Source organism: Daucus carota, chromosome 6, assembly GCF_001625215.2.
Source record: "Daucus carota subsp. sativus chromosome 6, DH1 v3.0, whole genome shotgun sequence".
Taxonomy (NCBI): domain Eukaryota; kingdom Viridiplantae; phylum Streptophyta; class Magnoliopsida; order Apiales; family Apiaceae; genus Daucus; species Daucus carota.
Window position 1 is genome coordinate 9,169,391 of NC_030386.2, and position 15,324 is coordinate 9,184,714.

Consider the following 15,324-nt stretch of genomic DNA (forward strand, 5'->3'; position numbering starts at 1 on the left):
TTTGAGGTGGATTTGCTAAAATCTCATGTTGATCAAAATGGACACGGCGTGGTGAGTATTTAATTGCATATCGTACAAAATGAATACAGTGTAATTTCACTTTAAAATGTATAAGAAGTAAACAACCATGACATATTTTTTTTGCAGTTCCTTCCGAGATATCTTACGCATATTTTCAGAAAGTGGAATAAAAGCACTCTGATCAATCTTGTTATGAAAGGGAAAACCTAGAGAGTTGCAGTGCTAAGGAGGAACAAAACATGTCGTTTTGGAGTTGGATGGAATTCGTTCACCTTAGATAACAAACTCCGAATTGGGCAGAAGTTAGTGTTCTCTTTTGTGGAAGACAACACTTTTCAAGTTAACATTGTTAGTTGAATTTGCTAGTCTATTATCAGTTAAATTATCATTTTGGCTGCAGAAGAATGTTTTATGCCATGTTCTTGTTTTGGCCTAAGAGCCATGAATATTATGGTCGCTGTATTTGGATTTTAATTCCCAAGTTGAAGTAGTATGGTTTCTGAAGAATGTAAGATATTTCTGCAATGAATGGTTATTAAAATTCGTTGAGCTGTTTATTTTCATTTCTGCTGCATAGAGTCCAATGTATGACTGGTGTATGTTGTTTCTGTATGACATGGTAAGATTGACAACAGGAATTAGCATATTTTGAAAATATAATAAAAAGGTGATTCCTAATGAGAGTGCAGATGAACATAAGTACAACTCTGTAATTTAAGTTTTTGGCAGAGCATAGAAAACCTCCTTATACACTACATTCTGTGTTAAATCTGTGGTGCAACCACTTTCATCATCAATAAAAACATTCAACCCAGATGGAGATGTTACCCGGCTTATGGCAACATAAAACTGGCCATGCGTAAAAACTGGTTTAGGAAGATAAAGGCCAACAGTTTGAAGTGATTGTCCTTGTGACTTGTTGATGGTCATCGCGTATCAAATCTGAAGCGGCATCTGCTTCCTAACCAACTTAAAAGGCATCCTAGTATCGCTAGGACATAATTCCATCCTTGGAATGAAGTGTTTAGTACCAACAAAAGATCCGCATATTACCGCACACTCAACGCAGAATTTGAGACACTTTGTGACAACCATCCTAGTTCTGTTGCAAAGTCCTAGAGTCTGATTAAGATTCCGCATCAGCATTACAACAGCACCAACCTTCAGTTTGAGGTCATGAAGCGGCATTCCAGGGAGATTCATTGAGTTTAGGTACTCTATAGGAAAAGCATAATGTAGATCACTGTCATTCCCAGCGAATTCTTCAGCACTGTCGACACTATAGTAAGTAACAGACTCGCCTGGAATCATATCAACTATTTGAGAATTAAGGTGACCTACTGTTTGGTTAGTAGGTGTCAATATTGCCCTCTCACTCAAATACTTTGCATTTCCACAATTGTTGACAAAATCTGGATATATTGTTTTGATCATATTTTCAACAGAATTCTCTCTATCCATATCACAGAATTGACCTGGGACTAAGATATCATCTTCTAACATGTCAGGACCTCCTGCGAGAGTTGACCCTGAAAATTTTCCATCACCAATGTCCAGAACCCATTGCGCAAAAGCATTTAGTTCGTCAATTTCTTGCTGGGAATTACCCTTGTTAAGCCGCATGTTTCTCTTCAGAAGAAAAATTGTACAAATATTCCACAATCGAGATCTAGTAATGCACGCAGACAGAATTTGACTTCGATCACCTTGTGGAATGACTGGGAGAATCTGTCTAAAATTGCCTCCCAAAAGTACTGTTATCCCTCCAAAAGGCTGTGAGGCATGTATTGGATCAACAACTTTCATTATATCTCGAAGTGACCGATCCAAACATTCAAATGCAAATCTATGTTGCATAGGGGCTTCGTCCCAGATAATAAGTCTTGTTTTTCTGATAAGCTCTGCAATGTCAGAATTCTGACCTATACCGCATAGTGAGAATTCATCAAGGACAATAGGAATCTTGAAACGTGAATGCGCGATGCGACCACCAGGCAATAACGTAGCTGCAATGCCAGAAGAGGCGACTGGAAGAACAATCTCTCCTTCTGACCTTAGCTTTGATATCAAAGACCTCCACAAATACGTCTTACCACATCCACCACTTCCATATACAAAAAAAAGTCCACCTTCTTTGTTATGAACAGAATGCAGTATAGCATTGTACACATGACTTTGTTCTTCATTCATTGTTTCCAACAATTTTTCATTCTCGGCTTTCATCTCAGCAATATTGTAACTGGTTTCTTCTATAATCAAGTTGTTGGAACCATGGTTTAAATATGAGCTTGGAGGTTGTGGTAATTGTGGGAAATTCTTCAATGACTTCCCTATTGATCTGAGCAAATCATCTATTTCTGAAAAAAATATATTAAGCAGGGTTAATGCTGAAATTTAGAAATAAAATACTATGCAGTGTTAATTTTGAGCTTTAACCTGGAAATTAAAAAAAAAATAAAAATATGCAAAACAATTGACCTGAGCAAATCATAACTCTTGCAAAATATATTATCCACTGTGAATGTTTAAAATGTAATTCATTTGTAACAAAGAGCTTAAATTATGCAAAAAAAAAAACAATCTGGTCAAAACTTATTTCTGAGAAATACTTTATGCAAAAGAATTGATCTGAGCAAATCAAACATTTCTGGGCAAATATATAATGCAGGTATAATGGCATAAAAAATGCAAATAAAATAAAAAACCAAAAATATTCAAAGCACTGATATTTTAGTACATGATTGCTAAATGCAAATCAGTTTTGCTTGATGCAATTCAGAGAAATTACTTTACTATCCCTTTTAATTTTACGTGCAACATTAAATGTGTACGGCGGTACAGCATCAACACTAATGAGAATCTGTTTATAGTTTTATCTTTCCTGCCATATATGTAGCATTTCCTTATTTTTGTAAGTAAACCAAAATAATATGTTTAAATAACATCGATATATATATTATTTCGTTTCAAAAAAAAGGTCAATATATTATTGTAAGATTAATTTTTTTAACATTTTCTAAATACTGTAAATGAGTTCTTTAATATTAGTTGATGTTTAGGTTTTTACCACACATTTTTAAATATTTCGACAGGATAGTTAAAATTATAATTGTTTTTTATTAAAAAACATATAATCAAAAGTTTCATTAAAAATATAATACAAATTAATTAAATTTGTCTTGCATTCAAAATATCTAAAATTAAATGTTGAAACTTAAAATGACAAATTAAAAATCTTATTTATATCATTTTTTTGAAAAAAATCTTATTTATATCTTATTTATACTTGAGTGGACATATTGTGATTATATTTACTTGCTATGCTCAAATTAGTATATACAACTTTTGAATAGAATATATAGTGGTAAAAGACATCAGCACGGTGTAATATTTATTTATATAAAATAATAATTATTCAATATCAAAATTATAACACGTGAAAAGTGAAAATTACAAGTAACTTAGATATCAAAGCATGATTTATATATAATATTTATTATTTTTTTTATTTACCTAATGTGTCCAAAGTTATCATTTTTTTTAAACATGTATTTTAAAATATAGACCAATTGCTCCACTAACTTTTACTTAAAATTATTGTTTTTAATAAATTAGATTTTAAAATTTTATTTGAGAGAAAAAAATTGGAAAAATATATGACGCTGTCTTTTTTTTCTTAAAATACATATAAACAATCAATATGAGAGACAAATAAAATATTATTTTTTATAAAATAAAAACAATATATATACTGCGATAAAAAGAGTTCAAGATAAATTGATTCTACTCATTTTCAGAATAACATAATTTTACTAAACATGATGATATATTAATTATACTGAGAATATGAAATAAGTATTGACAAAAATGAAATATCTTTCTAATAATTTCTAATTTAAAAATTTGAATTTAAAATTTTAACCAAAGACAATTTAAAGAATATTTAAAATAAGTAAAATATGATAAAATCTTAAAATTTTATAAAATATCTTTATGATAATTATTAATTGTGTGATGTCAATTTAAAATTTGATATATATTAAAGAATTGAATTTAAAAATTATCAAAGACAATTTTAATTATTAAAATCTTTCTTCTAAATAATAACACAGGAAAACACTAAAATGCAAATGCTCCTCGTAACCACCTAAGCGTATTTAATATACCCCCACTCACATTCAGCATTTAATACGTAGACTGTGCTAAAAGGCTAGAAGAGTAATTTGTGCGAATTGCATTAAGCAAAACTGATTTGCATTTAGCAACACCCTTTTAGTAATATTTGTAGTGATGTACCTGCAAGAGCATAAAATTGGACCTGCTTCTCACTAAGCATGAGGTTATCATCCTTGGCTAGTTGACGACGTTTAAGTAAAATGTCTTCAACCATGTGTTTCCAATGGGAATTCCACAGATGTAATAAATCTGTGACCTTGCAATTTACTATTATGTGCACAAATAGTTGTCTTATCTGTGGTGGTAAACCACCATTTGCACATTGCTGTATAACCTCATGCCACTCTTTGTCATCATCAAGCAAACCATAGTCCTTGCAGGCATCGCGAAAAGTCGCATGACATACACCATTAACTGTTCTCAGACTTTTAAATGATGTTGGACCACAAACCTTTGTGAGGAGCAAACGCATGAACCATACTTCACCACTACTATGATGCGTGTATGATAAACGTCCAATTTGAAAACCTCTCTTTCTTGGATTCCATCTCCTCTGACCATCATTCCAGACATAGTGCTCTGGGATTTGCTGGTATGTACATTTCCTGGCATTAGTATCGAAAGCACACAGCAGAAAAAAAGCTTCGAGCTTGCTTAGCTTGTCTTTTTCCTTCTCTGCAACTTTCTGTAAAGGCTGGCTGGAGGAGAAGGTACAATTCTTCTGTCCGGGCAAATGAAATGGTAAACGCTCCACAGAGATAGTGCGGTGGTGTATAGGGAACCCGAAAATCCTATAAGCAGACTCAGCACCACATATGTACCTCCCGTCAAAGTAAGCCTGAATTTCATCTACAGGCTCATTAGGATTTACATTGGATGATGTTCGCTTCCTACCAGTGACATGAACAGTTGCTGTATCATGCCCTTTCAAGCAATATTTGAATAAATATTTAAGGCTTCGAGCATGACAGCAGATTTCAATATTCATATGGCATTGGTACTTGACTAATAAATCTCTGTTATAAGGCACTACCCACTGGTTATCCAACTCCGCATTGCGAACTTTGACAGTGATGTTTTGTCGACGCCGTTTGTATAGTGGGAAACCGCTCTCATCAAACATAGTTCTTGGGCAGTACCTGAAGTTAGATTAATGAGTGCAATTGAAGCAGATGTACATAAATGACGTCGTGCGGTGCAGAATATAAAAAGCTAAAGAGAGTTTACTTTTTGGGAAAATGCCGGATACATTTCATGCCTTTCATGCAGGGAGATTTAGGATTTTGAAGGCCACATGGGCCATGTATCATAAAGGCTTTGACTGCTGCATAGCCAACGGGATCTTTAACCGGATCAGGTATTTCTGCTGACACAAATTTGTCCACGTTATTCTTAAGATATTTCTTCGATGCGCTGTCAAGCCATATGAGCATGTGAACGTGCGGAAGACCTCTCTTCTGGAACTCAACCACGTACATAACTGTGAGAAAATAGTAAGTTAAAATTTATACATAGACTGAACCAAATGCAATCATGCTGCTAAGATTAAGTTTACCTCCAACACAAACACCAAAATGGCCATTCTTCTTAATGTCAGTTGTTAGTTGATCAAGTTTCAATCGGAAAACTCGAGATATAATATCTGGTGAGTTTTCTGTCTCGCAACCAGGTACCAATTGCATCATCTTTTGAATTTCATCCCACAAAGGATTGCAAGTCATCGTTAGGAAAACATCTGGATGACCAACATGTCTACAAACCGCCAAAGCGTCTTGAAAATTCTGTTGCATGTACCTCTTTGATCCGACAAAGCCTGAAGGTAGAATTACTCCTTTTCCAACATCAGCTGGATTAGCATTTCCATTGCGTACAGAATCACAGATATGGCTATAAAGTTCATTCCTTAATATGGTCTGGTTTTTCCTGAACCACCATAACCGTGTTTGCTCAATGGAGGAGAATGCATCAACAATGTGTTGTTGAAAGAGCCTACCACCAAGCCTAGGTGTCAAAGCTGCACAGTAATATAACACAATACTATTACAGGTTTGTATTAGAACTTAATATGTAACTCAAGGTGTAAAATGACAGGGTTTCCATTTATACCTTCATTTTGTCGAATCTGAAACCTATAAACGTAGTAATCCTTCATTGATATAAGTAATCACGATCACTTAGATTATCAGGATCAGCGCTATTAAATGGAATTTTGTCATGGTAGCCATCTTCTCCATTCGGAAACAAAAGCGGATATTGGAGTGCCATAAACTTCGGATGAACATAGGATACTCGTTTCAGCTTACTCATCTTTGGCTCAATTATTATGTCACGGTCAGGAGTAGTATTAGAACTGGAACCAACCATTATCCATGCAACTTCGTCAGAGGGAGAAATGTTATTTTACACCAACTAAGAGAGAGATTGTAGAAGGGGGGGGGGGGGTTGAATACAATCTTTTACAAGTTTAAAAGATTCAAGAATAATATACTAAGAACATAGTAAACAGAAAAACACCAAGTATTAAAAATACGGGTGGATTGAATGATCCACCCGTGAGATTTATATCGAAGAATCTGTGGATTGTTTACAATTCGCACAGCTGCTGGTTCATCACTCAAAACAAGTTCTAACTCTCAGATTTTTCTCTCAAGTAATTTGAACAAGTTCAGCTGATGCTACTAACTTGGTTATATACTCCAAGTTTAACAAAGCTTTTAGCTAGATTACAAAATGCACTCTAATCTAAAAACAATGCTGCACAACTTTGTCTTATGCATGCTTTCTGAGATGTCTTCATCTTTGACCATCATCTTGATTTGATCCAGATTGCACTGCATGAGATAAGTATGTTTCTGCTTCTTCTTTATTTTCCTAATTAGGCTTCCATGTCTATTTTAGTGTAATTCGATCCATGTGATTTGTCAGACTTAAGCTCTAGTCACTTTCAACTGCTCTTTGCTTCATCAGTTGAAAGTTCTGGTTGTTTTCAACTGCTCTTTACTTTATCAGTTGAATGTCCGGCTCATCAGTTGAATGAATTACAGACTCCATCAGTTGAATGTTGTTCCAGTCTCATCAGTTGAATTCCTCAGCATTATCAGTTGAATACTTTGTCTTCAGTTGAATGCTTGATTTTCATCAGTTGAAACATCATCAGTTGAATAGTTACATCTCATCAGTTGAATATCCTTCACTTAGATAAAATTACATGGCATTGGATATTTACAATTAGCCATCCTATTCTACCCATCCGTTGATAATTCCCAAAGACAAGAAATGTAACAATTACAACTGAAATTTGATAAAGATTCTAAGTAAGACATGTTACAAAATGTTTATGTTATCATCAAAATTATTGATTCCTAACAATCTCCCCCAATTTATGACTGGAGAAGATGCAGACATAAATTCTACACTTGATGATAACAAAACATTAATAAAATAAAATGCAGAATTCAAATACAAGAGTTAGAAAAGTTTACAGATAATTATGCTCCTCTAGACTGAGCAGTTACTTGTTCCTAGAAGATCTTCTTCTTCTAGACTTAAGTTTTTCTTCAAGAATATTGATCTGTTTCTGAAAGATCCTGTAGAACCATTCTTCATCACTGTCTTGTCTGTTGAGCTTGGATTGGAGAGTCTTCAAAGGTATTCAAGCTAGCAACCTTGAGTTGATCTTTAGGTCTGAAAAATCTCCTAACACCTTGATTGTCCCTAAATTCCATGACTGGAGTAGGTTCATGATGAATTTTCTTTCCAGTGTAGGGAATTTTCAGCCTTCTTTGTAGACTAGCATCTGAGTTCCATTCCTTCCTGATCTCAAGGATTCTCTTTAGTACCATTTGCTTTGCAGGTGGTGTAAATCCTCCAGTCCTCTTCATAGATCCATATATTTTTGTTAGAGAACTGAATCCCTCAGAATTCAGAACTCTGTGAAGAGGCCAGATGACATCACCCTTGTTTTTGTAAGAGAATACCAATCTTTCAAGTAATTTTGAAGTTGCTTCTATTCCTCTTACTGCTTGAAGATCATCCAGCTCCAGCTCCAACTCAGAAATTTCTTCAATGTTAGCAATAATGAGATAGTCATCAGGGTTTTCAGGTTCTTTTGGAGGTTTAGGAGGATTAGCCATCCTCTTAGCCACAGACTTGACTTTCTTCTTAGGCTTGGAAGTTTCTTGAACAAGAAAGGCTGGAATTGGGATATCTTCCAAGTCAATTGGCTCCTCCTTTGGCATTATTGGCTCATCATGGAAGTTGACATCTGGATGTACCACTGTGGTGTCCTTGATTGGATAGGAAGGCTTTGAGATAGGCTTTTCTGGCACTTCTTCTCTTCTCTTGGCTGCCTCAGGCATCTTAGTTTTAGATTTGACTCTCTTTTTCTTTGGAGAAGATTCAAGAGGCAATCTTTTCTCATTTAGAAGCTCAGCTGCCAACTCCTCTTCCAGCTCAATAGCATACCCTTCATCAACCTCTATTTGGTTCAAAGAGAGTTGGGATTCAAACTCCTCTTTTTCACATTCTCTGGCCACCTCTTCAGCTTTTGCAAATGAGTAGTGAGGATGGCCAGTTCCAATAAACAACTTCTGGCCTTCTCTGTAGATGATGGCAAAATGAGCTTTTAGAGCCACATCTGCACAGTCTTTGTAACTTTTGATCTCTTGGCCCAAAAGCTTGTATTCATTCTTGTCAGGCCTAGCTAGTGGAAAGTAGATTGAGCTTGAGTCTTTTCCAGGCTTGGAGTAGCCACAATTGTTTGGAAACAGAATGGGCTTGAACTCATTCAAAAATGATGGCTCACCCTTTTCTGTCTTGGAAGGGATAACAATCTCAGGTGTAATCACCCTGAGAATTGTGGTTGTGATTGGAAAAGAGATTTGAGCTGTGGTGGCTGTAGAAGATGTAGAAGATTTCTTGCCCAGTTGAGCCACTCTCTTTGCAATAGAGTCCAATTCTTTCATCCTTTCTATCTTTAGCTTTTCCCTTTCAGTGTGGAAAGGAGGAGGAATTTGGCTGATCAATTCTGCAGGAGTTGGTAATTCTTTCTCCCCCTTTTTGTTAGCAGCAAGTGTAGGGGATGGACTGGGAAGAGAAACACCAGAGGCAAGAAGGAGATGTTGAAGAAGTCCAGTCTGAATTCTTTGATGCTGCAACATCTCATCCATTCTAGAGTTTAAGATATAGACATTTCCTTCCAGAGCTGCCACTTGCTTTTCCAATTGGAGTTGTTTTTGCTCAGATGCAGAAAGAGCTGATTTGACCTGAGCTGGAAGCTTTTCATCAATTTGTTTGGTCAGATCAGTCTTAACAGAGGCAATGAGAGAATTGAGATGCTCTATCTCATGCTGAAAATGGAGAGATTGATATTTGTGAAGCTTGAGATTGTCCAGAGCTTGACTGACAATGGTGGCAGAGATGGCTGGAGAGGAGGATGAGCTTCCAGATTGTGATTGAAGAATGGTGGAGGCTTGCCTTTCCAGCTCCATGCTAACAGCTATTGCATTGGCAGACGGCATGGAGAGCCATGAAGGTAGAGAAGTTGTAGGTTGTTCAACAAGGGATTCCTCAAGAGCATCATTGAGGTCTTCATCACTATCATCATAATGAAAATCATCTCCTGCATTGGCAGGCAGAGCTGTAAATGCCTCCTTTGCTCTAAGCATAGAAGATGTAGTGTGAATCAGATTGAGGTGCCTCTCAGCTGCTTGATTGTCCAATCTGGCAAAATCTTGAATGGAGGACATCCCATGAGTAAAAGTCTCAGGGTCTAGTGAAACACCATCCAATATGGATCTGTATTTAGCTTGAAACTCTTGTTCACTAAACCCTTCATTGACACCTGCATTTCTCTCAATTTCTCTCTTTTCTTGCATCAAGGGCTCCCCTTGGCTCACCACACCACTTACCTCTCCCTCACTTACCCTTACTAAAGGGTCACTCTTATCCTCTCCTTTTTCCTGGCTAGAAGAAAATGCCAGACTCTCCACACCCTCTCCTTTTGCCAGCTCACTAGGCTGCCTCTCCACTCCATAGCTCACTCCACTCAATCCTAGAAGTGTTTGTGCTACCATGTGATCAACTGCTGTAGAAAAAGGTAAATTAATTGAAGTAGCAGCAGTTGTCAACTGATGAGGGACATCAGTTGAAACATGAGTAGAGGATGCATTCAACTGATGAGAGCTGTTAAGCAGATCAGTTGAAGGACAAACACTGTTCAACTGATGAGGGAGATCAGTTGAAGAAAATGAAGAAATAGGTTTAGAAGCTGTGATAGTTGAGTCTGTGGTGATTGATTTTAAAGGAAAATCCACAGAACACACTGTCACAGAAGAAGGAAATGGAAGAGAAAGATCCAACAAATCATCAAAATGATGATGATCAATCTCAGATGGGGGCTTCTCCATGAAATCCAAAGATGGAGAATTTACAAGTGTGGTGTGAATTAATTCCACATCCACAGAAGAGGTTGGGGATTGTGTTTGAGTAGTAGAGATGGTGAGATCATAAATATGGGTGATTGGTTGAGATGAAGAAGGGGGCTGTGACTCCACATTTATTGGAGTCACATCAATCTGACTTTGAGAAGTTAAAGGCATAAAATCCAGAATGGATGCCTGTGTGTGTGCAGAGTGCTTAACTTTGTCACTTCTCATCTTCTTTCTCCCATAAGCTTTTATTGGTGAAGAAGTGGTGTCCCTCCCCCTTTTTAACTGTGTCCCTGGTTGAGGACTATTTTCAATAGCAACATCCTTTTGGGAGGATGCTGCTAGGGATGAGTTTAATTCCATATTAACATCTATAGTCTTTTGGGAGACTGCAGAGTGGCCAGGCTGGTCAGCACACACCTTTCCTTCCTTATTCTTAGGGCTTCTTTTATGTTCACCCTTTCCCTCCCCCTCACATCCTCCAATCACACTCCCCTCAGGTTTGTGTTTCTTGGATTTTACAACAGATGCCTTTTGGGAGGCATCTGAGGTTGGTTTAGAAGACTTGGTTTTAGAAGGTTTTGCCACTTGTGTGGACTGTTGATGGGCCTCTTCAACAGCCCTGATGGCAGAAAGCAAAGAAGTTGAGGGTTGAGAGAGAGTAGTAGGAAAGCCATGTACCTCCTTTTCTTTTCTAGCCTCCATTATTGGCAGGTACACCACCTCCAAGGAGGGGTATAAATTCATCCTAAAGAGGTCTTTAAAGACTCTCTTTTCCTGCACAAAACTGGGAAGCTTGGCTTCCTTGTTAGTAATAACTAGCTTTTTGTTGAGATGATTAGCTAGCATCATGAGAAATCTGACATAATAAATATTCCTAGGTCTACCAGTTTTATCACCTAGTTTCTCCCCAATTTCTTGGATCATCAAACCACCAAAGTTGAAATATTCATTAGTCAGGTACATGTAAAGCATTTGTAAAATCTGGGAAGTGAGTGCATTGAAATTACTAATTTTACCAGAAAATGCCTTAATAAAGGCATCACATAAATAGCTCCATTCTCTCCTAAGACCCCTTCTTTCTATTTTACCTAAGGCATCAGTTGGCAAAACATAATTCATGGCATAAAGTAAATTAACCAACTGATTATCACTAGGCAAAGATAAAACAGTATCTTCGGGAATCTTAAAGCATGCTTTCATAACATCAGCATTGACAGAATGAATTTCATTATTGACAGAGAAGGTTAGAGTTTCATGCTCACTATTAAACTCTGCAGAGGTCCACATCTCCTCCACTATTTCATGGTAGATGGTAGGAGCTTCAAGCATAGCATAAGAGAGCTGGCTTGACTTGATGAACTCCATCATCCTGTGGTACTCCTTCTCCTCTACTGCCTTGGTATCCACAAATGATGCGAAGTTGTTCTTCTCATAAATGAACCCACTTGGTGCAGTATACTTCTTCATTGGTGCCATTGCAGTTACAGAGAAAGCTTGAAGAGAAATTAGAACTTGCTTTTGCACAGAGAGAGAAGAGAGCTTTGAGAATTTGAAAGAGTGAGATGAAAAGAAGTGAAAATAAATTAAAACACTTAAATACTTTCTCAGAAAATTGCTGTGATTGGCTGAGAAATTACCGTTGAGAAGAAATTACTCTTATTGAACTCTACAAAAATTACACACACGATCGTGTGTATAAAGTAGGAGAGAGATAAAAGAAATTTCAACGGCTCAGATCTGATAATGCTTTCAACGGATGGAATAAGCGCCTCTTTAAACTTCCTATTCAACTGATGAAGATCAGTTGAAAGTGTCTTCAACTGGTGTCATCAGTTGAATGAAAAACAAAACAAGAGGATATTGTTTCAAACATCAGTTGAAACAATTTCACTAGTTCATCAGTTGAAATATTATAGACTTTATCCAGAATTATAACTAATTCAATTTTGATAAATCAAAATTAATCAAATTCTGGCTGCCAAATTACAGAAAAATTCACTCTAAATTAGGAGAAATTTAACATACCTAATTTACTTACCAACCTTGTGAATGTGGATTCATCAAGAGGCTTTGTGAAAATATCTGCAATCTGTTCTTCACTTGGAACAAAATGCATTTCAACAGTACCAGCCATCACATGTTCTCTTATGAAGTGGTATTTGATGTCAATGTGCTTGGTTCTTGAGTGTTGTACTGGATTTTCAGTTATAGCAATAGCACTGGTGTTGTCACAAAATATTGGGATTTTTGAGAGATTTAATCCATAATCAAGTAATTGATTTCTCATCCACAATAATTGTGCACAACAGCTTCCAGCTGCAATGTACTCAGCCTCAGCTGTAGAGGTTGATACAAATTTTTGCTTTTTGCTAAACCAAGAAATCAATCTGTCACCAAGAAATTGACAGGTGCCTGTTGTACTTTTTCTATCAATTTTACATCCTGCAAAATCAGCATCTGAATATCCAATTAGATCAAATCCAGAGTCTTTAGGGTACCAAATACCAAGATTTGGTGTTCCCTTAAGATATCTGAATATTCTTTTTATAGCAATAAGATGTGATTCTTTAGGATCAGATTGAAATCTAGCACAGAGGCATGTAGAAAACATAATATCTGGTCTACTAGCTGTCAAATATAAAAGAGAACCAACCATGCCTCTATAATTAGAGATGTCCACAGATTTCTCATTAGGACTTAACTCTAATTTGGTGGCTGTTGGCATGGGAGTCTTAGCTTCTTTGCAATCCAATAAATCAAACTTTTTAAGTAGATCATAAATGTACTTAGTTTGATTTATGAATATACCTTCCTTTACTTGTTTAACTTGTAAACCAAGAAAATAGGTGAGCTCTCCCATCATGCTCATTTCATACTGACTTTTCATAAGATTAGCAAACTTTTTGCAAAGTTTCTCATCTGTAGAACCAAAAATTATATCATCTACATAAATTTGAACCAGAATAAAGGCACCATTTATATTTCTGTAAAATAGTGTCTTATCCACAGTTCCTCTGGAAAAATGATTATCTAACAAGAATTGAGACAGAGTGTCATACCATGCCCTTGGTGCTTGCTTTAGTCCATAGAGTGCTTTTAATAAGAAGTAAACATACTCTGGAAATTCTGGATCTTCAAAACCAGGAGGCTGACTGACATATACCTCCTCTTCCAGTTCACCATTTAGAAAAGCACTCTTGACATCCATTTGATAAACTTTAAAGTTTGCATGAGCAGCATAGGCCAGGAAGATTCTTATTGCTTCTAGTCTTGCAACTGGTGCAAAGGTCTCATCAAAATCAATTCCTTCAGATTGAGAGTATCCTTTAGCAACAAGCCTTGCCTTGTTTCTGGTGACAACTCCATTCTCATCCACCTTGTTTCTGAATACCCACCTTGTTCCTACAATTGTTCTGTTTTTAGGTTTGGGTACCAGCTTCCATACATTGTTTCTCTCAAATTGATTTAATTCTTCTTGCATAGCAAGAACCCAATCAGCATCTTTGAGAGCATCTTCTATGACTTTGAGTTCATCCTGTGAAAGGAATGCACTGTATAAGCACTCATCTTGAGTTGCTCTTCTTGTTTGTACAGATGCATTTGCATCTCCAATAATTAGCTCAAAAGGGTGATCCCTTGTCCACTTTCTTTGTGGTGGAAGTGATTGTCTTGATGATGTGGCTTCATTATTGAAGTTCAGGTTTCCATGTTGGAAAGCTCCCCCTAAATTTGACATCTCATTATTTCTAGACTGATTGAAACTTTGAGACATTCTTTCAACTGATGATTCTTGAGGTGTTTCAACTGATCCCTCCAATGTAGTTTCAACTGATGCTTCAGTTGAATTTCCAATTGCAGTTGTTTCTTGCACCAGAGAGTCATCAGTTGGAATATTGATTCCAGGATTAAGTCCAACATTTTGAATAACATCATCATCATCATCATCACTATCATACAGATCACCTTCACCTTCATTTTCAAATCTGAGATTATCATGAAATCCTTCATCTGAGAATCCTTGAATCTTCTTATCATCAAAAACTACATGGATTGATTCCATAACAATGTTGGTTCTCAGATTATATACTCTAAATGATTTTCCATCAGAGTATCCAACAAAAATAGCTTCATCTGCCTTGGCCTCAAATTTTCCAAGATTTTCACCTTGATTTCTTAGAACATAACACTTGCATCCAAAAACATGAAGAAAGCTAATTGTTGGCTTCTTTCCTTTGAAGAGTTGGAAGGGAGTTAGATTATGAGGTTTGGTAATTAGTGAGATGTTTTGAGTGAAGCAAGCAGTGTTCACAGCTTCAGCCCAAAAATAGGTTGGAAGTTGAGCTTCATTAATCATGGTTCTTGCAGCTTCAATAAGAGTTCTATTCTTCCTTTCAACAACACCATTTTGTTGTGGAGTTCTTGGTGCAGAGAACTCATGAATAATTCCCTCTTCTTCACAAAATTCTTTCATCACAGAGTTCTTGAATTCTGTTCCATTGTCACTTCTTATCCTTCCAACTTTGACATCTGGATTGTTCTTCAATGCCTTGATATGATTGATGATGATTTTCCCAGCTTCATCCTTAGAATGCAGGAAGAAAGTCCAAGTAAATTTTGAAAAATCATCAACAATCACTAAGCAATATTTCTTCTTTGAAATGGACATTATGTTGACTGGTCCAAATAAATCCATATG

At 36.3% G+C, this 15,324-nt stretch overlaps 1 non-coding gene across 1 annotated transcript; it reads right to left on the reverse strand.

The window, feature by feature from the left end:
- Positions 1–735: 735 nt before the first annotated feature.
- LOC108192540 (uncharacterized) lies at positions 736–6,561 on the reverse strand. The gene is made up of 5 exons (XR_010284702.1): positions 6,366–6,561; positions 5,753–6,211; positions 5,425–5,677; positions 4,318–5,336; positions 736–2,378 (listed from the first exon to the last, which is right to left on the reverse strand). It is a non-coding gene; the product is annotated as an uncharacterized LOC108192540 (transcript).
- Between the last annotated feature and the right edge of the window lie 8,763 nt (positions 6,562–15,324).